General features: G+C 47.3%; 1 protein-coding gene across 2 annotated transcripts in view; it reads left to right on the top strand.

Annotated features, from left to right (window-relative positions):
- SCAPER (S-phase cyclin A associated protein in the ER) overlaps positions 1 to 25,854 on the top strand; it is a 2,262,878-nt gene that overhangs the window by 847,520 nt on the left and 1,389,504 nt on the right. The window lies entirely within an intron of this gene.

Genomic DNA, 25,854 nt, shown 5'->3' on the forward strand with positions numbered 1-25,854 from the left:
CTTCCCCCTCCTCCGTTATCCACTCTGGTAGGGGGAAGTATCTCAAATCATCTGGACGAGTGGCTACACATCACATCAGACGCCTGGGTATTGAATATTGTGAGACATGGTTACGCTCTCAGATTCACCAGTCCTCCACCATCTGTTCCACCCAAAACAGCCAGCCACCACCTCGAAGCTCTTCAGTTAGAAGTCACCATTCTATTACAAAAAAGAGCCATAGAACCCGTCCCGATCAGCCAGCAAGGGAAGGGGATTTATTCGAGGTATTTCCTTGTGCCGAAAAAAGACAAGCAAGAGTTTCGTCCCATTTTAGATCTAAGGACAGCAAACAAGTGGATTCGCAAAGAGAAATTCAGGATGCTATCCTTGCACCAAATTTACCCACATCTTCGTCAGGGCGACTGGCTCTGTGCAATAGACCTTTGCAACGCTTACTTTCATATTCCAGTGACCAAGAAACATCAAATTCCTAAAGTTCACCGTCGGAAAACGTCATTACCAATTTGCAGCTCTGCCCTTCGGCAACAAATCAGCGCCGAGAACTTTTTCCAAATGCAATTGGCGGTGGTAGCCGCCCACTTGAGGAAACATCGAATATTTGTCTACCCCTATCTAGACGATTAGCTCATAAAGGCCTCGAGTTATCTAGGGGCGCAACAACATTTCAAATGGACTCTACAGCTGTTGCAGAAGCTCGGTCTTCAAGTCAATCTCCTGAAATCCACAGCAACGCCTGTTCAGAGGTTGCATTACTTAGGGGCCATTATAGATACCAATCTAGGAAAGGTGTTTCCTTCGGAGGAATGACGATTATCGATTCTCCAAAAGTGCAAACAACTGCAGGAAACTCCACAGACCACTGCAAGAGTAATAGCTTCTCTACTGGGCTCGATGGCGTCTTGTATCCATCTCGTTCCCAATGCTCGCCTCAATATGAGACCATTACAGGAAAACCTGGAGGATCAGTGGTGTCAACTGATGGACGATTGGGAGAGCAAAGTCCTCCTTTCTCCCCATGCCCTACAGTCCCTCAAGTGGTGGTGTTTACCCAGAAATCTCTTGGTGGGGATTCCGTTCCAACAACAGCCTCCAGCTCAAACCATCGTAACAGATGCATCACTGCTCGGATGGGGAGCGCACATGGAACATCTTCGAGTCCAAGGCAAGTGGTCACGGAGAGAGAGTCTCTATCATATCAACCTGCTGGAACTTCGCGCAGTCCACCTTGCGCTCAAAGCCTTCCTTCCCTCTCTGAGAGCGGAAACTCTCCTTCTCCAGACGGACAACGTGGCCACTATGTACTACGTGAACAAACAAGGAGGCACCAGGTCCAGGATTTTATCCAGAGAGGCTCAGAAAATCTGGCATTGGCTTCTAGCCAGGAACCTGTCGCTAGTGGCAACTCACCTGCCTGGCATCCAGAATGTTCAAGCGGATGCCCTCAGTCGCGTAATGGACAAGAACCACAAATGGGTTCTACACGACGACGTCGTTCGTTCCATTTTCGCACTATGGGGTACCCCCTCTATAGACCTATTCGCAACCCCAGAAAACAAAAAATGCCAAAACTTCGCCTCCAGATATTACCATCCAGGGACACTGGGGAATGCCCTGCGGATAAGCTGGTCAGGAGCATTTCTTTACGCCTTTCTACCGCTTCCCCTGATTCCAGCGGTCCTCCAGAAGTTATCCAATGCTCAGTCCAAAATGATACTAATTGCTCCGGAATGGCCACGCCAATGGTGGTTCCCAGACCTTCTTCACCGATCGCTCAAACCACACATCAGACTGCCTTATCGTCCGGACCTGCTCACGAAGTTCAGAGGGCAGATATCACATCCCAACCTCTCATCGTTGAGTTTGGCAGCATGGCTCCTGAGCTAGTGCAATATGGACACTTAAACCTACCTCAGGACTGTATGGAAATCCTGAAAGAAGCAAAGCGCCCTTCCACACGATCGGCTTATGCAAGCAAGTGGAAGAGATTCTGTGTGTGGTGTTTAGACAACAACATAGACCCAGTATCTTGTGGAGAGGAATCTATCCTGCCATACTTGCTAAGTTTGGCAAAATCGGGCTTACAACTGTCATCAATAAAGGTACACTTGGCGGCTGTAACGGCATACAAAAAGAGCCCTTCACAAACTTCCTTTTTTCGGATTCCAATTATTAAGGACTTCCTGGAAGGTTTAAAAAAGGTTTTTCCTCCCATTAGAAAGCCTTCTCCTCCATGGGAACTGAATGTTGTCCTATCGCGTCTGATGCTACCTCCATTCGAGCCAATACATAAGGCATCACTTCAACATCTCACATGGAAAGCTGCTTTTCTGGTGGCAATCACTTCAGCGCGTAGGGTTAGCGAAATCCAGGCCCTTTGCGCTCAAGAACCATACACGGTTTTTCATTCTGCGAAAGTGGTAATGAGGACTCATCCACAATTTTTACCAAAAGTCGTCTCCGACTTTCATGTGAACCAAACCATTTCATTACCAGCTTTCTTTCAAAATCCAACTACTCCTGCTGAGAGAACTCTGCACTCTCTGGATTTAAAGAGGGTTTTGAAATTTTACTTGGACAGGACAAAATGCTTACGTAAATCACAACAGCTCTTTGTTAACTATGGCCCAGTTAGAACAGGGCTGGGCACGTCTAAGCAATCTTTATCCAGGTGGATTGTTTCATGTATAATGTTATCAGTTAGCGAACAGATCCCTTGGTGGTAGGCCAAAAGCCCACTCTACTAGAGGGAAGGCAGCTACTGCAGCCTTGATGAGAAATGTCCCTTTGGCAGAAATATGCAAGGCTGCTACTTGGAAGTCGGTCCATACCTTTACTCAGCATTACTGCCTTGATTCAGACGCTAGGGCAGATGCGCAGGTTGGACAGGCCTTGCTTAAGAATTTATTTGCATGATTCATGTTTTTGTCAGTATTCTTCTGTCTACTCCACCGCGGTTATGGGGATGGGCTTGCTACTCTATTCAGTGCTTATGACTATACATGGAAATCCCCTACGAGAGAAGGAATGGTTTCTTACCTGTAACTCCAGTTCTCTCGTAGGGGTATTTCCATGATAGTCATAAGCAACCCTCCCTCCTCCCCGGTGGAGTTGACATAGAACAGGTTACCATGAATATTATCGATGTTGGTACTCCAACAAATGTTTTTGTTCCTTCATGTCAGGTTACAAGCCTTCAAAAAGAACTGAGGCAGCTGCCTTTTGCTGTGCATGATGGGAAACAGGAAGACTTTACTTTCTTAAAGGCACAGCTCTATTTACATTCTGTATAATGGCAGCCTATGGGCTACACTGTCCTGCATTGTTTTATTCTCATGAGAGGTGTAAATAGAATATGAGAATGTATTTGTTATTACATTTCTAGAATAAATAGATGTTTAAACGTGAATTTACACTCCAACTGTTTTTCTTTTTAACAATTTGGCCTGTGTAGCTGTTCACATAGGCTGCACATTGTTATTCTTAAGTGTTTTTTGACAGACCTTTTTTCAAAGGGCTGGTATTTGCACTTAAGAATATACTTCACATCAGTGCTCCGGGGTCCCCACAGGCGCGCGGAGCTATTCAGTGCTTATGACTATCATGGAAATACCCCTACGAGAGAACTGGAGTTACAGGTAAGAAACCATTCCTTCTCACCTGCTTCACAGACACCGGGGCCGGCGTCGTTATCACCTCGAGCTCAGGCTCCGCAGTATCTGGCTTTCGTGGCTCCAGGTGCTGACAGTTCTGCATTTCTAAATGCGATGTTTGCCATTTTTCAGCAGATGGCTCCAGGTGGTGGACCGGCTGGTCCTTCGGGCCATTGGCCTTTAATATGGGTGCTCCAGCTCCTTTACGTCCGGCACCTTTCATGCCCTTCCTTCCTATGGGAGGTGCTGGTTTGGCGCCGGTTCCCTTGGCGTCGTCTTCACAACCTGCGCAACGATGAGATCTGCTGTTCCGGCGCCGGAGAGTTCTTCTCCTGTACATCCTTTACCTCGGTCGGAGCCGAAGATGACCACGGCGCTGATGGATCCGGCTCGAATGGATCGGAGGATCGGCATCACGCATAGACGTCGGCGGACGCCCTGTCGACGCCAAGGATCGAAGCAAGACTTAATTCAAGGAGGCTAGCTCCTTGAAGAACAGGAATATCGAAAGCAGGCCCTGGAGGAGGGGGAGATTGAAGAGCCTCTGGGAGATCTCCAGGGTTTGGATACGGCAAGTGGCTTAGACACTTCTCCAGAGTGGGACTTAACATCTCCTGGAGAGTATACAGAGGAGGCTGCTTCTTTCCACTCTGTTATAAGAAAAGCAGCAGACTTTTTGGACCTTCCTCTTCCAGTGACTGAATCAAAACCCAACTTATTGACGGAGGTGTTACATCCGGCTTCAGCAGTTGCAGAGCCACTTCTGCCATTTAATGAGGCTCTCCTGGATCCGATTCTAGAGATCTGGAAAAAGCCAGTTTCATCTTCGGCTGTTAATAGGACAGTGGCGCGCAGGTATCGTGTGGCTCCTGCGGATCCGAGCTTTTTGTCGAGGCACCCGACTCCGGAAAGCCTGGTTGTACAGGCTTCATGTTCATCTCGCACTGCTCCAGGCTCTTTTCCGGGTGTGCCTTCAGACAGGGACTCTAAAAAGATGGCCCAGTCTTCCAAGAAAGTATTTTCATCTTGTAGCATGGCTCTCAAGTCCACCAATGCCATATCCATTTTGGGCAGGTACATCTACGCCTTTATGGAGGAGATCAAGTCGTCTCATTCGGAAGTGCCTTGTTTCTGATGCTCATGATGCTCAGGCTGCGGCGACCCAAGTAATCCAGTCAGGGCTGGACACGGCTGATTCTGTGGCCAGAGCTATGGACACTACTGTTGCTACAAGGAGACTGGCCTGGCTTTGTTTTTCTGGGTTTTCATCTGATGTTCAGTCAGCCCTGCTGGATCTTCCCTTTGATGGGGATAAGCTCTTTGGATCAAAGGCGGACTCAGCCCTTGAAAGATTTAAAGAGAGTAGAGCCACAACAAAATCGTTAGGCTTGCAAGCCTCCTCTTCTGCTTCTTCTAGGCTGTTCAGAAGATTTAGGGGGTTTGGTCGTGGCTCCCCCTCCTCCTTTCGGGGCAGATTTCAGCAGCAGGCCTCCACTGCCCTCCCCTATAGATCATACAGGGGGAGGGGGAGGGTCCGAACCAGAGGAGCCACCCAGCAGCACTCTGCCTCTTCCTCTGGAGGGGTGCAGCATGGGAAGCAGCCTTAGTCAACCACCAATTCCTTTGCATGCCACTCCTGTAGGGGGGAGGTTAATGAACTTTCTCCACATGTGGGAGGCAACAACATCGGACTCCTGGGTCACCAGCATTGTGGGGAAAGGCTATGCCCTTCCCTTTCGGGAGTTCGGCTAGGGGTGTTCCTGTGGTTGACATCTGCAAGGCCGCAACTTGGTCATCCTTCCACACTTTTGCAAAGCATTATTGCTTGGATTCGGAGGTTAGGAGGGATTGTCATTTTGCGCGGTCGGTGATGCAGGATTTCTTGGTTTGACCATTCGGGCACCCTCCACCGAGTGCGGTACTGCTTTGGGACTCTATTCAATGAGTGAGGAATCCACAGGTATTTGTATCCATCAGAAGAACGAGTTACTTACCTTCGGTAACGCCTTTTCTGGTGGATACACTAGCTACCTTGGATTCCTCATGGTCCCACCCGCCTCCCTGTTGCCTGTCTGGTCTTACCAAGTTATCCTTGGGTGAGCTCCTGTTGGTAATATGTTATTTTTATATGTATATGTGTGTGTATATTTAAAAAAAGATTCGGGATGATGTAACTATATATAATTTATATGTATATATTTATGCGTATTTACATATTTATGCTGATGTTTTCTCTATTTGATTTAATTAAATGTTGTGGTATAAGATTTTATTGAAGCATTTGTTTCAGTTGTATATATATTTTGCTAGTATTTGCCTGTTCGTCTCAGAGGCACGTAAAAAATGTTGGTACTGACGTCAGCACGCCGGCGAGGACCTCTTATTGCCTTTATGACGTCAGACGGTGTCGCGTGGGCAATTGTGACGTCCTCGTCGACGTGCAGAAGCTAGGAAGAAAATTTCTGTCGGAAGCTGGCGCAGGTGGAAAATTCAATGAGTGAGGAATCCACAGGTAGCTAGTGTATCCACCAGAAAAGGCGTTACAGAAGGTAAGTAACTCGTTCTTTGCAACAAACTGGCAGACTTTTTTTTTATATTTAATGCAGAATCGGTCTACAATTTCTTTAATGCTCTTAACTCACCAGTAAATGCTGAGCTAACCCTTTAAACCGATATAGTAACCCAAAAGAATCATCCAAAGCTTACTATTTGTCCTCTTCTTTCCACCAGTGAAGTGGTTAACCTGTTTAAACAGACCAAATCAGGTTCTCCATTAGACCCCTTTCCACTTAAAATCTTCCATATCTTAGCTAATTCGCTAGCTCCTTCTCTTACCTTGTTTCTTAACCAGGTGATTAAGATTGAAATATTCCCTGATGACTGGAAAAAGCCAATAATTTGCCTTTATTAAAAAAGCCACCTTAGACCAGTAAGAAGAGAAGAACTATCGCCCAATCACCCATCTTCCCTTCCCCGCAAAAAATATTGAGAAGCATTTGAATACTGAGGTCTCGACTGGATCCGAATTATATTTTGGACAGTGCCCAATTTGGTTTTAGAAAAACTCATAGCACTAAATCGGCCCTGTTAGTTGAAGCAGAAGAAATAGGACACATTACGGGTAAGGATGGCAAGAGTGCGGTGATCCTATTGGGCTTATCCACAGCCTTTGATGCTGTCAAGTCATTCAGTTTTGAAGGAACAACTGGCTGAAATTGGAATTGGTGGTTCTCTCGTAGGGGATTTCCATGTATAGTCATAAGCATTGAATAGTTCCGCGCGCCTGCGGGGACCCCGGAGCACTGATGTGAAGTATATTCTTAAGTGCAAACACCAGCCGTTTAAAGAAAAAGGTCTGTCAAAAAACACTTAAGAATAACATTGTGCAGCCTATGTGAACAGCTACACAGGCCAAATTGTTGAAAAGAAAATCAATAGTAGTGTAAATTCATGTTCAAACACCTATTTATTCTAGAAATGTAATAACAAATACATTCTCATACTTTATTTACACCTCTGATGAGAATAAAACAATGCAGGGCAGTGTAGCCCATAGGCTGCCATTATACAGAATGTAAATAGAGCTGTGCCTTTAAGAAAAGTAAAGTCTTCCTGTTTCCCATCATGCACAGCAAAAGGCAGTTGCCTCAGTTCTTTTTTCCGGCTCCTGCTGACAGGACCCTGAAGCATTGAGCTCTACCTCACAAAAGCTTTTGTGACAGAAATTCATTGAAATATCTTCTGAATTTCATTTTCACTCGACGTTTTTACCTTTGAGTGATCATTTTCTACTGATTTCTGTTAAATTCTGACAGAATTTTGAGGTTTTTCTAGTTAGAAATGCCTTCACTTTTTGATAAATGTCCTTCTTGTGGAAGAAAGAAGGCTAAAACAGATTCACATAGGGTCTGTATAATTTGTCTTCCATCCAGCCACAAACCGGAGTCGTGTGACATCTGTAAAACCTTCTCTAGAAGAACCCTTCGTGACAGAGAGAAGATCCGACTCCAGGCGAAAGAGGACAGGAGAAAAAGTGGCCATTCCACTACAGAGCGAGGAGAAGGTCAGACTTCTACCAGGGCTCAACCTGTTTCCTCCATGACTCCTTCCAGACCTGCTGAAAAACGACATAGATCTCCGACGACGTCGAGAGCGTCGACGTCGAAGCAGGGAACGGCGCCAACATGTTCGCCGTCGAGGAGTGCTTCGCCGGCGAGAAAACGACATCGTTCGCCGTCGACAGCTATTTCGCCGTCGAGGCGGCGAAGACACCCGACGTCGAGAGGATCTGGGTCGCCGTCGACACGGCGAACACAGTCCACGCCAAGGAGATCCGAGTCGGGCTCGCCGTCGACACGGCGAGGGAGATCGCCGTCGAGAGAGAGTGTTCGCCGTCGGAGGCGTTCACCGTCACTGCACCGACGTCGAGGTTCGTCGTCGAGAGGTTCTCAGCGGCGAGACGAGTCGACGTCTAGAGGCACTCGGCGTCACCGCAGTTCGACGTCGAGGAGTGCTTCGACGTCGAGAAGACCATCTAAGAGGCCTAGAAGGGTTTATACAACCTCAGAATCCTCGGCCTCGCTTATCCTACTTCCAGCATCACCACAGCTCTCACAAAGGCAGTCGCCTTTACCACAGACGCCGGTAACACCTACGGCTCCTCTTCCGGCGCCTCCTCCAGAACCTGTTCCGAGGACTCCAACGCGATCTGCAGGGCGTTCTGGTTATTCCTCGAGACGTACATCTACCTCAAGGCACCGTCGTCAATCACATCATGGACATTCTTCATCGTCCACACGAGACTACTCTCCAACCTTATCAGACTCACCATCCCCAAGAGTGTCTCCCATAGATGATGTCAACACATTTCAGGAGGTCTTAGTGAGAGGGGCAACCAAGCTGAATATCCCGCTAGCAGCTCCAGCCCAATCGACATCAGTAATCTTTGAGACCTTGCATCAAAGGACATCTTCACGACCTTTACTTCCACTGGTTCCGGGTCTTATTGAACCGGCAATGGACATTTTTCTCACGCCGGCTACAACAAAGTCTGCTCCTTCCAGACTCATTAAAAAGTACCGTCCACCAGAGCAAGATCCTCTATTCTGGAGGTCGGACCCAGTACCAGACTCGGTAGTTATAGTGGCAGCGAAGAAATCGCATTCGACGTCACCGTCTTCCTCTGCTCCCCCAGACAAAGAAAGCAGAAAGATCGATGCTGCAGGAAGAAAAGTATGCTCGACGGCATCTATCACCATGAAAGCAGCCAGTGCCACTGCTTTATTAGGGAGATATGATCGATCCCTCTGGGACTCTATACTACAGTTCTCAGAGCATCTCCCTAGGGACAAAAGGGAAGATTTCCTAGAGGTCGTGAGCGAGGGAGCAATGGTTTCTAACCAGATCATAAGTGCTGCGGCAGATGCTTCAACTCTATCCGCACATAACTATGCTCATGGTATAGCGCTCAGGAGACATGCATGGCTGCGGCTTACATCGCTTAAACCCGAAGCACAGCAGAGGATACAGAACCTGCCTTTCTCAGGCTCCACTTTATTCGGCTCTCATGCCGATGATGAGATGGCCAGAATGAAGTCGGAGCTGGATACCTTAAAAGCGGTAGGCATAGAGCGACCTAAAGAACAGCGAAAGGGATTCCGCCCATATCAAAGAAGACTGTTCACCCACAGGTATCAGGCTCCACATTGGTCGTCTTCACGCCCTCAGCAACAGCAGCAGCAGCAGCATCAGAGGGGCTTCTCCAGAAAGTCGACAAGGGGTCGTTCAACACCTCAGACCCAGACACCTCGACAAACTCCCACGTCTAGGCCCTGAATCTTTGCTTCCCCCTCCTCCGTTACCCACTCCGGTAGGGGGAAGTATCTCAAATCATCTAGACGAGTGGCTACGCATCACAACAGACGCCTGGGTATTGAATATTGTGAGACATGGTTACGCTCTCAGATTCACCAGTTCTCCACCATCTGTTCCACCCAAAACAGCCAACCACCATCTCGAAGCTCTGCAGTTAGAGGTCAATATCCTATTGCAAAAAAGAGCCATAGAACCCGTTCCCATCAGCCAACATGGGAAGGGGATTTATTCGAGATATTTCCTTGTACAGAAAAAAGACAAACAAGAGTTTCGTCCCATCTTAGATCTGAGGACAGCAAACAAATGGATTCGCAAAGAAAAATTCAGGATGTTAGCCTTACACCAAATTTACCCACATTTACGTCAGGGCGACTGGCTATGTGCGATAGATCTTTGCGACGCTTACTTCCATATCCCAGTAGCCAAGAAACATCGAAAATTCCTAAGGTTCACTGTCGGAAAACGCCATTACCAATTTGCAGTTCTACCGTTCGGCCTAAAATCAGCGCCAAGGACTTTTTCCAAATGCATGGCGGTAGTAGCCGCCCACTTGAGGAAACAGCGAATATTCGTCTATCCCTATCTAGACGATTGGCTCATAAAGGCCTCCAGCTATCTCGAGGCACAGCAGCATTTCGAATGGACTCTACAACTGCTACAAAAACTTGGTCTTCAAGTCAATCTTCTGAAATCAACAGCAACACCTGTTCAGAGGTTGCATTACTTAGGGGCCATTGTAGATACCAAGCTAGGAAAGGTGTTTCCTTCGGAGGAACGACGGTTATCGATTCTCCAAAAGTACAAACAACTGCAGGAAAGACCTCAAGCCACTGCAAGAATAATAGCTTCTCTACTGGGCTCGATGGCGTCTTGTATCCATCTGGTTCCCAATGCTCGTCTCCATATGAGACCATTGCAGGAAAATCTAGAGGATCAGTGGTGTCAACTGAGGGACGATTGGGAGAACAAAGTCCTGCTGTCTCCTCACACCCTACAATCCCTCAAGTGGTGGTGTTTGCCCAGCAATCTCTTGGTGGGGATTCCGTTCCAACAACGACCTCCATCTCAAACCATCGTAACAGATGCGTCACTGCTCGGATGGGGGGCGCACATGGAACATCTTCGAGTCCAAGGCGAGTGGTCACAGAAAGAGAGTCTCTATCACATCAACCTGCTGGAACTTCGCGCAGTCCACCTTGCGCTCAAAGCCTTCCTTCCCTCTCTGAGAACGGAAACTCTCCTTCTTCAGACAGACAACGTGGCCACTATGTACTACGTGAACAAACAAGGAGGCACCAGGTCCAGAATTTTATCCAGAGAGGCCCAGACAATCTGGCATTGGCTTCTAGCCAGGAACCTGTCGCTAGTGGCAACTCACCTGCCCGGCATCCAGAATGTTCAAGCGGATGCCCTCAGTCGGGTAATAAGCGAGAACCACGAATGGGTACTACACGACGACGTCGTTCATTCCATTTTCGCACTCTGGGGTACCCCTTCTACAGACCTATTCGCAACCCCAGAAAACAAAAAATGCCAAAACTTCGCCTCCAGATATTACCATCCAGGGACACTGGGGAATGCCCTATGGATAAGCTGGTCAGGGGCATTTCTTTACGCCTTTCCACCGCTTCCCCTGATTCCGGCAGTTCTCCAGAAGCTGTCCAATGCTCAGACCAAAATGATCCTAATTGCTCCGGAGTGGCCACGCCAGTGGTGGTTCCCAGACCTTCTTCACCGGTCACTCAAACCACACATCAGGCTACCATATCGCCCGGACCTTCTCACGAAGTTCAGAGGGCAGATATCTCATCCCAACCCCTCATCGTTGAGTTTGGCAGCATGGCTCCTGAGCTAGTGCAATATGGACATTTGAACTTACCTCAGGACTGTATGGAAATTCTGAGGGAAGCAAAACGCCCTTCCACACGATCAGCCTATGCAAGCAAGTGGAAGAGATTCTGCATTTGGTGTTTACACAACAACATTGACCCGGTTTCTTGTGGAGAACAATCTATCTTACCATACTTGTTAAGTTTGGCAAAATCGGGCTTACAACTGTCGTCAATAAAAGTTCACTTGGCGGCGATAACAGCATACAGAAAGAGTCCTTCACAAACTTCCTTTTTTCGGATTCCGATTATTAAGGATTTCCTAGAAGGTTTAAAAAAGGTTTTTCCTCCCATTAGAAAGCCTTCTCCTCCATGGGAACTGAACGTTGTCTTATCACGTCTGATGCTGCCGCCATTCGAGCCGATACACAAGGCATCGCTGCAGCATCTCACATGGAAAGCTGCTTTTCTGGTGGCAATCACTTCAGCGCGTAGGGTCAGCGAAATCCAGGCCCTTTGCGCTCAGGAACCCTACACGGTTTTTCATTCTGCAAAAGTGGTAATGAGAACTCATCCAAAATTTCTACCTAAGGTAGTCTCCGACTTCCATGTGAACCCAACAATTTCATTACCGACTTTCTTTCAGAATCCAGCTACTCCTGCTGAGAGAACTCTGCACTCTCTGGATGTAAAGAGAGTATTGAAATTTTACTTGGACAGGACAAAAAGCTTACGAAAATCACAACAGCTTTTTATTAACTATGGCCCAATCAGAACAGGTTTGGGCACATCTAAACAATCTTTATCCAGGTGGATTGTTTCATGTATAATGTTATGTTATCAGTTAGCAAACAAATCCCTTGGTGGTAGACCAAAAGCCCACTCGACCAGAGGGAAAGCAGCTACTGTAGCCTTGATGAGAAATGTCCCTTTGGCAGAAATATGCAAGGCTGCCACTTGGAGGTCGGTCCATACCTTTACTAAGCATTACTGCCTTGATACAGACGCTAGGGCAGATGCTCAGGTTGGACAGGCTTTGCTCAAGAATTTGTTTGCATGATTCATGTTTTTCTCAGTATTCTTATATCGACTCCACCGCGGCTATGGGGATGGGCTTGCTACTCTATTCAATGCTTATGACTATACATGGAAATCCCCTACGAGAGAAGGAATGGTTTCTTACCTGTAACTCCAGTTCTCTCGTAGGGGTATTTCCATGATAGTCATAAGCAACCCTCCCTCCTCCCCGGTGGAGTTGACATAGAACATGAATATTATGGAGGTGGGTACTCCAACAAATGTTTTGTTTTTTCTTCATGTCAGGTAATAGCCTCCAAAAAAGAACTGAGGCAACTGCCTTTTGCTGTGCATGATGGGAAACAGGAAGACTTTACTTTTCTTAAAGGCACAGCTCTATTTACATTCTGTATAATGGCAGCCTATGGGCTACACTGCCCTGCATTGTTTTATTCTCATCAGAGGTGTAAATAAAGTATGAGAATGTATTTGTTATTACATTTCTAGAATAAATAGGTGTTTGAACATGAATTTACACTACTATTGATTTTCTTTTCAACAATTTGGCCTGTGTAGCTGTTCACATAGGCTGCACAATGTTATTCTTAAGTGTTTTTTGACAGACCTTTTTCTTTAAACGGCTGGTGTTTGCACTTAAGAATATACTTCACATCAGTGCTCCGGGGTCCCCGCAGGCGCGCGGAACTATTCAATGCTTATGACTATCATGGAAATACCCCTACGAGAGAACTGGAGTTACAGGTAAGAAACCATTCCTTCTGCCCATGTTCTTTTATGTTCATTCCTAGTAGGTAGAGAGCAACTGGTTAGCTCTAGGGGAGTTTACTTCTAACCCCTTTTTCTTTCCGTGCGGGGTCCCACAGAGGTCCTCGCTTGGTCCTTCATTGTTTAATATCTACGTTCCCCCCCTTGCGAAGCTCATTTGGTTTGGCTACAATTTCTTATGCAGATGACACAATAATTGTGGTATCAGTTAGCGGGAACACCAAAGAAGCAGCTAGCAGATTTCATAGCTGTATGCAAGCAGTGGCTACCTGGATGGGGAATAACTATCTTAAACTAAACTCTGATAAGATGGAGGTGCTGCTCTTTGAAAAGGATACATCCTTTTGAAATGCCTCATGGTGGCTGCAGCATCTTGGAGCCCTTTCCACACCAGTCACAAAAGTGAGAAATCTTGGAGTAATATTTGGTTCCCAACTCTCCTTTTTGGACAAAACTAATAATCTCATCTCAAGCTGCTTCTTCCAGTTAAAGTTGCTAAAACAAAAAAGAAAAAAATCCTATCTTTTCTTCCAATGGATCTTAAGAAAAGTGTGGTGAATCTCCATGGTGTTATCGAGGCTGGACTACTGCAGTGCCCTATATTTGGGCTTAACGCAGACCTCTCTGGAAAAAAAAAAAAAATGAAGGGAGTCCAAAATGTAACATCCCGGTTAAAAAAATAAAGAAGTTTGATTTGGTCTCAAAAGCCCTTAAGAACCCCATTGATTTCCCATAAAAGAGAATGGCCTTCAAGGCCTTTATGCTGATCTCATCAAGCTTTACATGGAATAGGTCCGGAGTATCTCAGGAATAAGTTTTCCTAATATCTCCCAAGTATGAGTTTTAGATTAGCCACCCTAAAACTAGCCAAAACTCCCAGCATTCATACGATATCCTGGTGTAACAAAAGCTTCATCTGTGCAGCTAGCAAACTATGGAACCAATTGTCTTTCCAGCTAAGGAATGAATCAAACCTTCTGACCTTTAGAAAATTACTTAAGACTTGTCTCTTTCAGCTCAATCTGTAGTATTTCCTGAAATTTTCCTTTTATTTCAAGCTTTCTCACCTGTTCATGTTCTCTCATGCGTCATTTAATATGCCTCAATGGTCCGCACATTTGGATGTCCACGATGTTCAAGCTTATGTACAGTTGCTTACTGAGAGTGCTGGCCATTAAGATATGATTCCTATTTGCAGGTATGTGTTGTCAGTAAATGCATGAACTGTCAGTGCAATCTCCATATCTCACCTTCTTTGTAGACATTTTGGTGCTGCAAACTGGTGCTTACTTTCTGACAAAGGTGGTATCTTCCTTCTATGAAGGATAGTCCATCACTGTCTGGCATCCGTCCTCACAGTTCACTCCTCAAACGAGGAGGACAAGCTTCACTGGCTAGACCCTAGAAGAGCTCTACATAGACCGCACAAAGGAGCAAGGGTTAAATGATCAGTCGCTTATTTGCTTTACCAGTGCTAAGCAGGGGGAAGCGGTCCAGAATCAGATGACCAGAGCCAAAGTCACCACTAAACTGTTGGTGAGAGGTCTTCCTGATTTGGACATCTGTCAGGCTGCAGCATGGGTGTCTGTTCACACCATCAGCAGGCATTGCTGCCTCGACAAACAAGTCCGTAGGGAGGGCCATCTCACAAATTCAGCCCTGGTGTCAAACCACTTCTCACTCCTTATACCAGGCTCTGATTTGGTATCTCTTCAAAAGGTGAGAATTCTATGTTTAGAAGTATACATCTGAAGGACAAGTTTCTTACCTTTGGTAAGGCTCTTTTTGGTGGATACTCTGTCTCACTGCAGATTCCTCCCTGCTCTAACTTATGCAGATTCTATAGAGCGTATCTTTAGGATTCTAAAAAGTTCACAAGCTAGAATTTTAACACTAAAACACTGCAATCTGTCATGTGGAATTCGTGTCTGAGGGTGCAATGGCATTCCAAGGAAAACAGATGTTGACATGCAGGAATGGAACCTTTATAAATGGCTCTCATCACGTTCTAGGACAGCACAAAGTCACCATGGAGACAGTAGTGCAACCTATCAGGGCAGGTTAGCAGTTGCTTGAAAAATTACAGATCCAGTCTGGCAACTGGTAGAAATTCAAAAGATGAGGAATCAAATGAGTATCCACCAGATAGTGTCTTACTAAAGGTAAGTAACTTGTTCTTCCATGATCTGTGGGTTTTAGCCAGACTAATGCCCTGGAATTGTTAGTGCCAGTAAAAGTGGTCCGAAACATGTTAACATAACTGCAGTCCTGCTTGACAGTTACCAAGGCATTCAGCTTTTAATCATGGGATAGCAAGCGATAAATATAGGTTTCACAAGTCACCCCCTACACATTTTTAAAATGTTCACTTTCAAGACACGTAACTGGGCACGCTATCCACTCCTCCAAAAACAAAGTGTGCTCCAGTAGGACTCCACCTTGCTTGTCACCATGATGAGGTGAGGCCTGATAATGAAGATTGTTATTTCCTTGAGTGAGGGACTTCTTCCCTTTAAGGAAAGACATTGACTAGCTGTTTCTTACCTATTTAATGGGTATTTTTCCGCTTAGGTGACTGGTCCCAGTATTTTTTAATTTTTTTGTGGCCGGTACTTTGCACGAAGAATTATTGAGGCGAGGTAGTGCATACGGCTACAGCGAGCATGTGATTGAATATTTATGGTAAAGGCTAAACACCTCCATAAAAAGATAATGAGGGTGCACAAATACCCTAGGAAACGGGGTATGGGTATCATGGTCATCTCCTGCTACATTTAACCATACAGCTCGTATTTTTTTCAGTGGATGACTGCAGAAACTGAGAAAGAATGGTGCAGGATAAGACCACACTAGTGGGCATAACCCTCTTGGCGATCCCTTGGATAGAAAAAAAGCTGTGTAATTGGAACTTATATAGATACCAATACCAAACATACTATTGAGGATATGGGATAGGTTGAGAGGGAGGATGGGGATTGGGACGAAATGGGATATATTGTATGGTGTGGTAGTGCAAACTCATTGCGTAATACACGTACCACCCCATCCGATCAGAGACTTCTAGTTGCAAATTCCTTACCTTACAGTCTGTCCTCGGAGCCTGCTTCTGGGTCAACTCCATGCTTCCCTGAGTTTCCAGGAGCCAGAGCTACCCCTGCCCAACTCAGTTTTATGAGGCCATGCTCCTTATATTTTGGCAGACAAACCCTCCTGTGGGGCCTGTGGACCCAGTAAGGTCGACAGGGGGCCCTCGGGTTCTGCGCAGGGGGCTTCAGCCTAGTTTCTGGAGGGTACCCCAGATCCGAGCCGATGCTGGTCAGGTCATTCTAACCTTCCCCGATGTCAGTTGGGCCCATAATCAACGATGAGCCCATACTCATTTCCCACTCTTACCCGGAGCAGGAACGATGTCACCCGATGCCAATTCAGACTTTGGGGATATTTCTCCCCAGGTTGGATCCTGACCCTTATACCTATGCTTATGGGTACAGTGAGAGTATGGAGGGGTCGCTGGACCCTCTAGAATACCAGCTTGAAGACCCATATGTAGACTGGTCTCAGTAATTGGGTTAAGCCAGTAGGTTGCACACCTCCTCTGACTCTGGCATGCTTTCTCCACCTACCGTGGCTATGGAGTAGGGAGCCTCCTACTTTATGGTGGTGCAAAGAGCAGCCGAGGTCCTGGGCCTTGAGCTGCCTTCAGTGGCAGTCAGGACTAACCTCCTGCCTGAGGTGCTTCAGCCTGGGGCTTCCACATCTGAAACCCTATTGCCCTTCAATGAGGCCCTCGCTCATGTCCTGCTGGGGATGTGGTCTAAACACAGCACAGGGGCTCCTGTCAACAGAACAATCGCCCGCCGCTAATGGGCTGCACCTAACAACCCTAAATTCCTGATCCAACTCCCTACACCTGAGGGCTTAGTCATTCAGGCTTCTTTCTCTTTGGGCGCATTCCTGTCCGCACCCCTGGATTGGGAATCAAAAAGACTGGACCAATTTGGGAAGAAAATGTTCTCTTCCTCCAGTCTGGTGTTACGGTTCATGAACCCCGCATGCCTTTTGGACTATTACACCCATACTTTATGGAATACGGTCACACAGGTGCTGCCACAGATCCCGGAGGAGGCCCGAGCCATTCTCTCCGAAGCTGTTGCTGATGGGAGAGAGACAGCCAAGTTCACGATTCAATGTGGACTGGACATCACGACTCACTGGACAGATCGGTTGCGTCAACAGTGGCCGTTTATTGCCGCGCTTGGTTGAGGACATCTGGTTTTCAGGGAGTGTCCAACAATCGGTTATGGACATGCCCTTCTATGGCACCCATCTCTTAGGAGGCAAAGCAGAATCAGCGCGCGAGCACTTTAAGGAGTCCCTGGTTACTGCTTGGTCCCTTGGCTTTGCAGTTGCTCCTCGCCCCCCTCAGTCTGCTTTTTGCCCCTTTCGTGGATATGGAAGGGGCCCCCAACCGCGTACATTTCCCTTCAGTCACCGTGCAGTGTCGTGTGAGGCAGAGGACATGGGATCCAAAGTCCCCGTGGATCAGGGAGCCAGCGGTCTCCAACAACAGCCCCATTCCCCCCCCCCCCGCCCCCCCCCCCAAAAAAAGAAAAATAAACCCAGGCACCTCGCTACACCTTCCCTTCCTAGTCTGTCGTCCCATCACGGTCCAGTTGGAGGTAGTGTCCGCCGTCACCTGCCCCACTGGGAGTCCCTCACGACGGACAGGTGGGTTTTGCAAATAGTCCCACCCTTTTGAGACTACCCCTCCTGCCATGGCACCATCCTACGACTGGATAACGGAGGACTGCTTGGCACTTCTCCGCAAGGAGGTTATGGCTCTCTTGGCCAAGGGAGCCTTAGAGAGGGTCCCCATGACAAAAGTAGGTTGTGGTGGTTATTCCCACTACTTTCTGGTGCCCAGAAAGAACAAGGCCTTTGTCTTATCCTAGACCTCCGGGCCCACAAGCTCTTCCTCAGGAAGGAGAAGTTCAAAATGCTCACTCTGGCTAAGGTCCTTTCTGCCCCGGATCCTGGAGACTGGTTGGTAGCATTGGACTTGCAGGATACCTATTTTCATATTCCTGTCTTCCCTACCCACAGACATTAGTGGTAGGTCAAAAGCACTTTCAGTTCAGTGCTCCCCTTCAGCCTTACCAGTGCCCCTTTGGTGTTCATGAAAGTGATGGCAGTGGTCGCAGCTCATCTGCATCGGTTAGGGGTTTCAGTCTTCCCCTACCTCGATGACTGGCTGTTGAAGGTGGGCGCACCCCAGGCTGTCGTCTCCCACCTCCAGACTACAACAAACCTCCTGCATTCGCTGGGATTTGCTAAAAAACATGCCGAAGTCCCACCTCACTCCCTCTAAGAGACTCCCTTTCATCGGAGCAGTTCTGGACACTGCAGTTTCGGGCCTATCCTCCAGGATATTCAGGCTATGATACAGATTGTTTCAGCCTCTATCCTTTGTTTCGGTGAGAATGACTCTGAGGGTGCTGAGCCTCATGGCATCCTGCTGGTCACACATGCCAGATGGCATATGCGGGCTCTGCAGTGAGACCTGAAGTTCCAGTGGGTGCAGCATCAGGGAAATCTCTCCGACATGGTCCAGATCTCAGAGGGACCTGCGCAAGATCTGCAGTGGTGGCTAACAAACCAAGATTGGGTCGCCGGCAGATCCCTTTCCCTTCTCCAACCGACAGAATGCGTCACTCCTGGGATGGGGCGGAGATTAGAGGTGTCTGGTCTCCATCGGAGTCTGGCTCCACATCAGCCTTCTGGAGCTCAGAACGATCAGACTTGCATTGAAGGCATTCCTTCCCTCTCTCAAAGGGAAAAGTGGTGCAGGTGTTCACGGACAACACCGCCATGTGGTACTGCAACAAACGGGGCGGAGTGTGGTTGCGAACCCTTTGGCATTGGGGAGAGCCTTGGATAGATCTGTTCACCTCAGCAGAGAATGCGCAATGTCAGCTGTTTTGCACGTTGGAGTTTCCAAGGCAGCACTCACTTGGCGATGCTTTTCGTCTCTAGTGGAACTCAGGTCTCCAGTACGCCTTTCCGCCAATACCACTTCTGCCCAACGTTCTCAAGATCAAGAATGGCCGGGCCCAATTATTTCTTGTGGCTCCGGACTGGGCAAGGAGAGTATGGTATCTCGATCTTCTGAGCATGGCCATCGGTCATCCACTGACTGCCTCTTCGGAAGGATCTTCTGTTGCAGTAATAGGGTAGGGTTCTCGACCTGAACCTGTCCAGTCTATGTCTTCTTGTGTGGAGATTGAGCAGCAGCAGTTAACAGCTTTCGACTTTCTGCTCCAATTCTGTGATGTTATCTTGGCAATGAGGCGTCTCTCCACCAAAATGGTATACGTCTGTTGTTTGTGGCATGCTGTACCAACAAAACTGTTGATCCCCTTTCTGCACCTCTGTCTGAGGTTCTTTTGTTTATTCACTCTTGCCCAGCAGGGCTCTGTTTTGGGCACCCTTAAGGGTGGTCTGTCTGCAATCTTTGCCTTCCTCAGACTTCCTGATCAACCCTCCTTGTTTAAATCTCCATTGTTGTGCGATTCCTCAAAGACCTTACCCATATATTTCCACCTTCCTCGTTCATAATGCCCCAGTGCAGTGGGATTTGAACCTGGTCCTTACCTTCCTCATGTGTGCTCCTTTTTAGCCTCTTCATAATTGTCCTCTTTGGCTCCTCATCTTAAAAACAGCCTTACTTGTGGCCATCCCTTCTGCACGGAGCGTAAGTGAGCTACAAGCTCTTTCTTCAAAGCAACCCTACATCCCTGTCCATCCTGGCAGTGGTGCTTCGTATTAGAGCCTTTTTCCTCCCTAAAGTGTTAACACGCTTTCACGTAGGCCAATCTATCACCTTGCCTACTTTTGATGCACCCCCACATCCTCCTCGTGAGGAGGAGAGACTCCACCATCTCAGTCCCCCCCAAAAATTGGCATTCTATCTCAATCGTACCAGAGACGTCCAGGTGGATGATCTACTCTTTGTGGGTAATGTGGGTGTGAAGAAATGATGGGTGGTGCAGAAGAGAGCCATCTTCAGATGGGTTGTTCACTGCATGAAAATGTGCTATGCTTTGGCTAAGAAGCAACCCCCTGAGGGGTTGTGTGCTCACTTCACCAGAGCAACAGCTGCAACCACTGTGTTAGCATGCAGAGTTCCTGTCCTGAACATCTGTCAGGCAGCAACGTGGGCATCCTTGCACATGTTAACCAAACTTTACTGCCTTGACAGTCAGATCTGTCGGGACAGCTATTTTGGCAGTTTGGTCCTACAGGACTTCTAGTATGATCTTGGCTTGCAGATCCTCCTCCATGGATGGTATTGCTTGGGTAACTACTCTAAGATAAGGAATCTGCAACTAGAAGTCTGTATCAGATGAACAAGTTACTTACCTTTGGTAACAAATGATCTGATAGAGACATATTCTAGTTGCATATTCCTTACCTACCCACCCATCCTCCCTGCTCTGCAAAGTGATTTCTAGGGACAGGGACCCCCTTTAAGGGCTCTAGTTATGCCGCACCAGTATATGTTCTTCGTGTCTCTGCTCTTCTGGCATGGAATGTCATGAAAAGAAACTGATGTCCGCGTGCCAGGGTGGTGCCTATATATACGGCAGCGACATCATCCCAGCAACCACGACGGAAGCGGAGTCAACCGATGTCACCTGAAGATGCACAAAGGTACTGGCCAAAGGAAAATCTCCGGATCCAGTCTGACGCCTGGGGGAAATTCTAAGGTAAGGAATCCACAACTGGAATATATGTCTACCAGATAATTTGTTACCGAAGGTAAGTAACTTGTTCTTTAGGACCTTTTGGTTTCCTCTATCAAATCCTCAGCTCAGTCCTGGGTAGCTGAGGCACTGAGTAGCAAGGCTTACACAGAGGAGCAAGTGATAAGCATTTAAACAGCACCAAAACAATTGAAGAAGCCGACATGCCACTCAAGAAATCCAACACCAATTATAAAAAAGGTTTTATTTTTATAAGAATTGAGACACTAGAATGAAAAAAAATCCACCTAAGGGTTCCTCCGGAGATGTGGATTTCACAAGAAATAATAAATCAGTGCAATTTCACCAAACGGCGAACAAGCCGTGGCAAAGCAGTCTTTCAGAAGATCCAGGCACTTTATCTGCATTGCAGTGGGTTCGTGAGGAGTGGTCCTGATGAAAGTGAAGGATGCTGAAGGTGCTCTAAGGATGCTGTGGATGCGACAGTCGATTTGGGACTTGTAGGGATTCCTCAGTCTACGAAGATGGTTGAAGGGCCATTGTCCCACAAAGTCCTCTCCGGTTTTGCCGAAGTCCAGTTGCCACTGGACTACCACTTTCCTATTGTTGCCATCACAGGCCAATCTTTCCTGGGCCTATAACCTCTCTTCTCAGGGTCCAAGCAACTTTCCGGCAGCACTCGTGGGATCAGGGAACTGGGATGCAACTCTAAGCTTTGAGTCTTGGTGCTGCACGGCGGGGTGGTAACGCCTTGTAGACTTTGAGCTACCAACTTGTCCTATCAGTCTTCCTTCAGCTGTTGTGTCCCTGTGCTGGGAACAGGATGTCAGTCAGCTGGCGTTGGAGTTCTCTTGGTTTGACTTGGCTATGGAGAGAGCTTCTCCCTGAGCAGGACATGGCAGGCACAGTCAGTTTCTCTGGTCCTTCTTTTGAGTCGATCAAGATCTGAGGTATGGGTGACCCCTTTATGCTTGGAATGTCCTCTCTGGGCAAGATAAGGTTGGTAGCCACTGGGCCACCAGGTTCCCTCCCACCTAGTGACCATTTCCTGTGGAGTGTGGCATCTGACTATCCGAGGATGCACCATTCTGCCCACTTCCAAGATAACAAGACCTTGTGAACAGACCTCCATAGCCCACCCCTAGCGTGTGCCTACCTCAGGGCTACACGTCTCTGGGGAAACCAGCTTTGCAACTGGTTTCCCCCTCTGTTACCTGTACTAGCCCGTCTAACTCAACAGTGAGGCAGCCCTCCCACCGGTCTCTCACATCTGCTCTTCAAAGGTGGCTTCACCTTTGATGCCTTCCTTCTTCGGGCTAACACCTAAGTGGCTTCCTGCAACAGGGTGGTGACTCCTCCCTTGCCTGCAATCCCTCATTGTTCTCCTTCCTGAGAGAGGTTGCCATGTCCCTCCAGGAGGGCAGAAAACTGTCTCGTGTAGCAGCGTCCATTTGTGCCCGGGAAGGTACATGAGTTTTAAAGGCAAAAAAGTGACAACTTTGCTAAAACTGCACACAGCAGCAAGCTACATTAATTTCGACTGGCGACACAAGTCAGGCTTAATGTAACAAGTTGTTTGATATCTTAGAGACCCCACTTTGGTCGCACCGTTTGGAAATAAGCACAGCTGAGGGGTTCACCCTGTACTCGCCAATTGGGTGACCACAGTGCTTACTGTAAAAATAAAATAAAAAAAAAGTGCCTGGGCCCTTGTCAGGATGCCACTAGACCTTGCACCACCCATTGCTCCTGCCGAGCTGCCAGTGACAGTACTAACTCAACTGCTACCTGTCACACACCTACAAGTTTGACAGTTGAGACACTTCCAGGCCCCCCAGAGCTATAACAGTAGCTTTGGCAGCAGGTATTAGTAATTTTTTATGTTTATTTAATTTGTAAACAACCACTGTTGTGCTCGTCTCTAATTACACAGACAGCGCTGCCATGTGGCGGACCTTCATAAGTGCGGGTGTTAACAATTTAGTGCCATTGCCCAGCACCGGAAACCACCGGCTCAAATTATTCACTGAGTGACCATGTCTTTTCACAGGAAAACTGTTTTTTTATGTGTATTGTCAGGACATATAAAGTACATAGCTGTCTCATATCTTGCTCCCTGTTTTATGGTTTGGTAGACCTACTAGAGGGGTAATTTGCACATATTTACAGGGGAAACAATGGCTTTGCAATTGCTTTCAATGTCATCAGTCAGTCAAACAGGATTTGTAAGGTGCAACTAATCACCCTTGAGGATTTCCAGGTGCTTGCAGGTCTCAGAGGCCAGCAGCATAGTCGGGCTAGCAGTGCAGGACTGCTCTACCAGTCTGCAGTGGTGGACTGAGGGACTTGTTTTACTTGGGGAACATCTAAGGTGGCACAATCAGTGCTGCAGGCCCTGGGTTACTCCTCTAACTTACATTCCCAGGGTACCATTTACTGGGGACTTACAGGTAAGTTAGCTATTTCCAATTGGGTATAGCCAATTCCATATACACTTTGAGTCGTGCCACTGGTACTGAAGTCCAGTTAGAAGGCCTCAGTGCACTATCAGAGTTGGAAAAACCTGGGGATGACCACACAAAAAGGCATTTCTTGCCATATCCCTATTCCTACATGTGTCTGGAGTGTAAGTGCGATTTTCCCAATTGTTTAAAAAAAAATAATAAAATAAGCGTCTTTCTGCCCTTTCGGAGAAGCCCCCTGGTGGGCCAAGTCCTGGGGGCATAAGAAAAAGGTTAGGATAGGGGCGCATAGGGCCCCACAGCCCTGTGAACCACCACCTCCCCGGGGCTTCAATTAAATTTGATGCAGGGGACACTCAGATCTCCAACCCATTACCTCCCCGCCCCCCTTCCCCAACCCTGGGGGCCACCACCTCCCCAGGGCTAAAACAAAATAATGAGGGGGTCCATTTGGATCCCCCTGCTGCCCCGTGGGCCACCACCTCCTCGGGGCTGTAAATAGAATGCGGGGGTGTGGCCTCACTGCAGCCCCGGAGACCACCACCTCCCTGAAGCTACAAAAAGAGTGAAGGGGTCCATGTTGGACCCCCGAGTCATGGGGACCACCACCTCCCTGGGGCAATGCTGTTTGGAGGGGGGGCTGCGCTGCCCCCCTTGCGGAGCCACGGATGACCCTGGGAACCTCCACCCCCGGACTGGTTACTGCTAGGTCCCGGGGCCTATGCCCAGGACATAGCTGTTTGCAAAGCAAACAAAGAACGGTTTCTGACAGCAGGAGATCAAACAGCTTCCGCTATCAGAAAGCAGAGATTTTGTTTCCCTGTACTCAAATATGTGTGCAGTGAAACAGATGAAATCATTGCTCCAGCTATGTAAAGCGATACCCTGCTTGTGGGAGAAATGCCAGCTTCCACAGGACCTGGAGAAGCGGTTAGGACTGCGAGGGCCTTCAGGCTCATGCCCCCTGCCCCACCTCCCGTGGTCCTGTCACTCTTTTATTGCAGTGGTCTCTCCATGCAGTGACTTCAACGCGTCAAACTAGCAAGATGTTTGGCATGAATATTATTGTTACGTTTGGATGCAGAACAGTCACTTCTGGCCTAATGGTCAAGGTCTAGTACTGTCTCTCAGGCTGAAGAATCAAATCCTAGTATCGCTTGGAAGTGTGTTCATTCATTGAGAAGTGTTTTGACTGTTAAACCTTCCTAGAGATGGAACATTCACTTTTCTCTCCAATCACATGTGTGGGTTGACTGTTACAGGTATGTCTGGAAGCAAAATAGTAAGGAGTCACCTATGCCCTACAGGTTAAGGTCACAGACCCTTACACTGAAAGTTGAGGGTTCTACTCCAGGTGTGTCTCTGGTCGTTTTTCTTGTTTAATTTCTGTTAAACTTCAAAAGTTTAAAAGGTTCATACTGAACGGTAATTCATTTTTTTAAATTGAAAAATATATTTTTCTTTTCAAGTTGTCCAGAAATATCTCATTCTAAGTATGTAATTCATGAAAGCTTAAAAACTCTCTATCTCTCCCTCTTACTCTTTCTCCCTCAGTTTCTCTTTTTCAATTTTTCTCCTACTCAAACTCCCACTCAGACCCTTGTGCACCCACTCACAGAACCTCTGAGACCCTCGTGCAAACACTCACAGAACCACTCAGACTCACACGCCCATTCACAGACCCACTGGAACCCTCACGCACACACTCACAGACCCACACAAACACTGACACACCCACTCATACACTGACACACCCACTCTCCCAGCCAGACACACTCATAGCCACTCTCACTCCCAGATTCAGCTTCATACCTAGAGAGACGGGCCACGGCCCACTCCCACCACGCACGGACAAAGGCTGTGTGCGGCGATGGTTGAATTAACGTATAGTAATGAAAATTGCTATACGTTAAAAAACCATAGAAATTCACTGCAAAAAAAACAAAGGTTGAAGGGACCTTATAGTTAGGAAATCAAATAAAAAAACATCGATGTTCACTTAAAAAACCAAAGGTTACAGGGACGTTATAGTTAGGCTCACATTTTAAATGTACACTCTCAAGTAACTATAACTTGTATCCTAACGTTAATATAAATTGTGCCCTCACCATCTTTAACAAATCTTTAGAAACATTTCCCCAAAAAGTGTGCCCAAGGGTCTTGTTGTGCATGGAAAGTTTTGGGGTGATCTCTCACGCGGAGAAAAAAAAGGGGGATGGGGGTAAAAACAAGTGCATTTCCTATTTTTCCCCCTTAGGTGCCAAGCCTTTTTTTGGCTGTTTGCAGAAGTTCACGCTTGGGCCCTCATAACTTTTTGTCTAAATAAGCTATCCACTCCAAATCCCTGTCTTTTTTTCCCAACAACCTAGGAATTCTAGAGGTACCCAGACTTGGTGGGCTCCCCTGAAGGAGGTCAAGAAATTAGCCAAAATACAGTGAAAATGTTTTTTTTTTTTTAAATGGGAAAAAA

The sequence above is a fragment of the Pleurodeles waltl genome, chromosome 3_1, assembly GCF_031143425.1.
Source record: "Pleurodeles waltl isolate 20211129_DDA chromosome 3_1, aPleWal1.hap1.20221129, whole genome shotgun sequence".
NCBI classification, from domain to species: Eukaryota; Metazoa; Chordata; class Amphibia; order Caudata; family Salamandridae; genus Pleurodeles; species Pleurodeles waltl.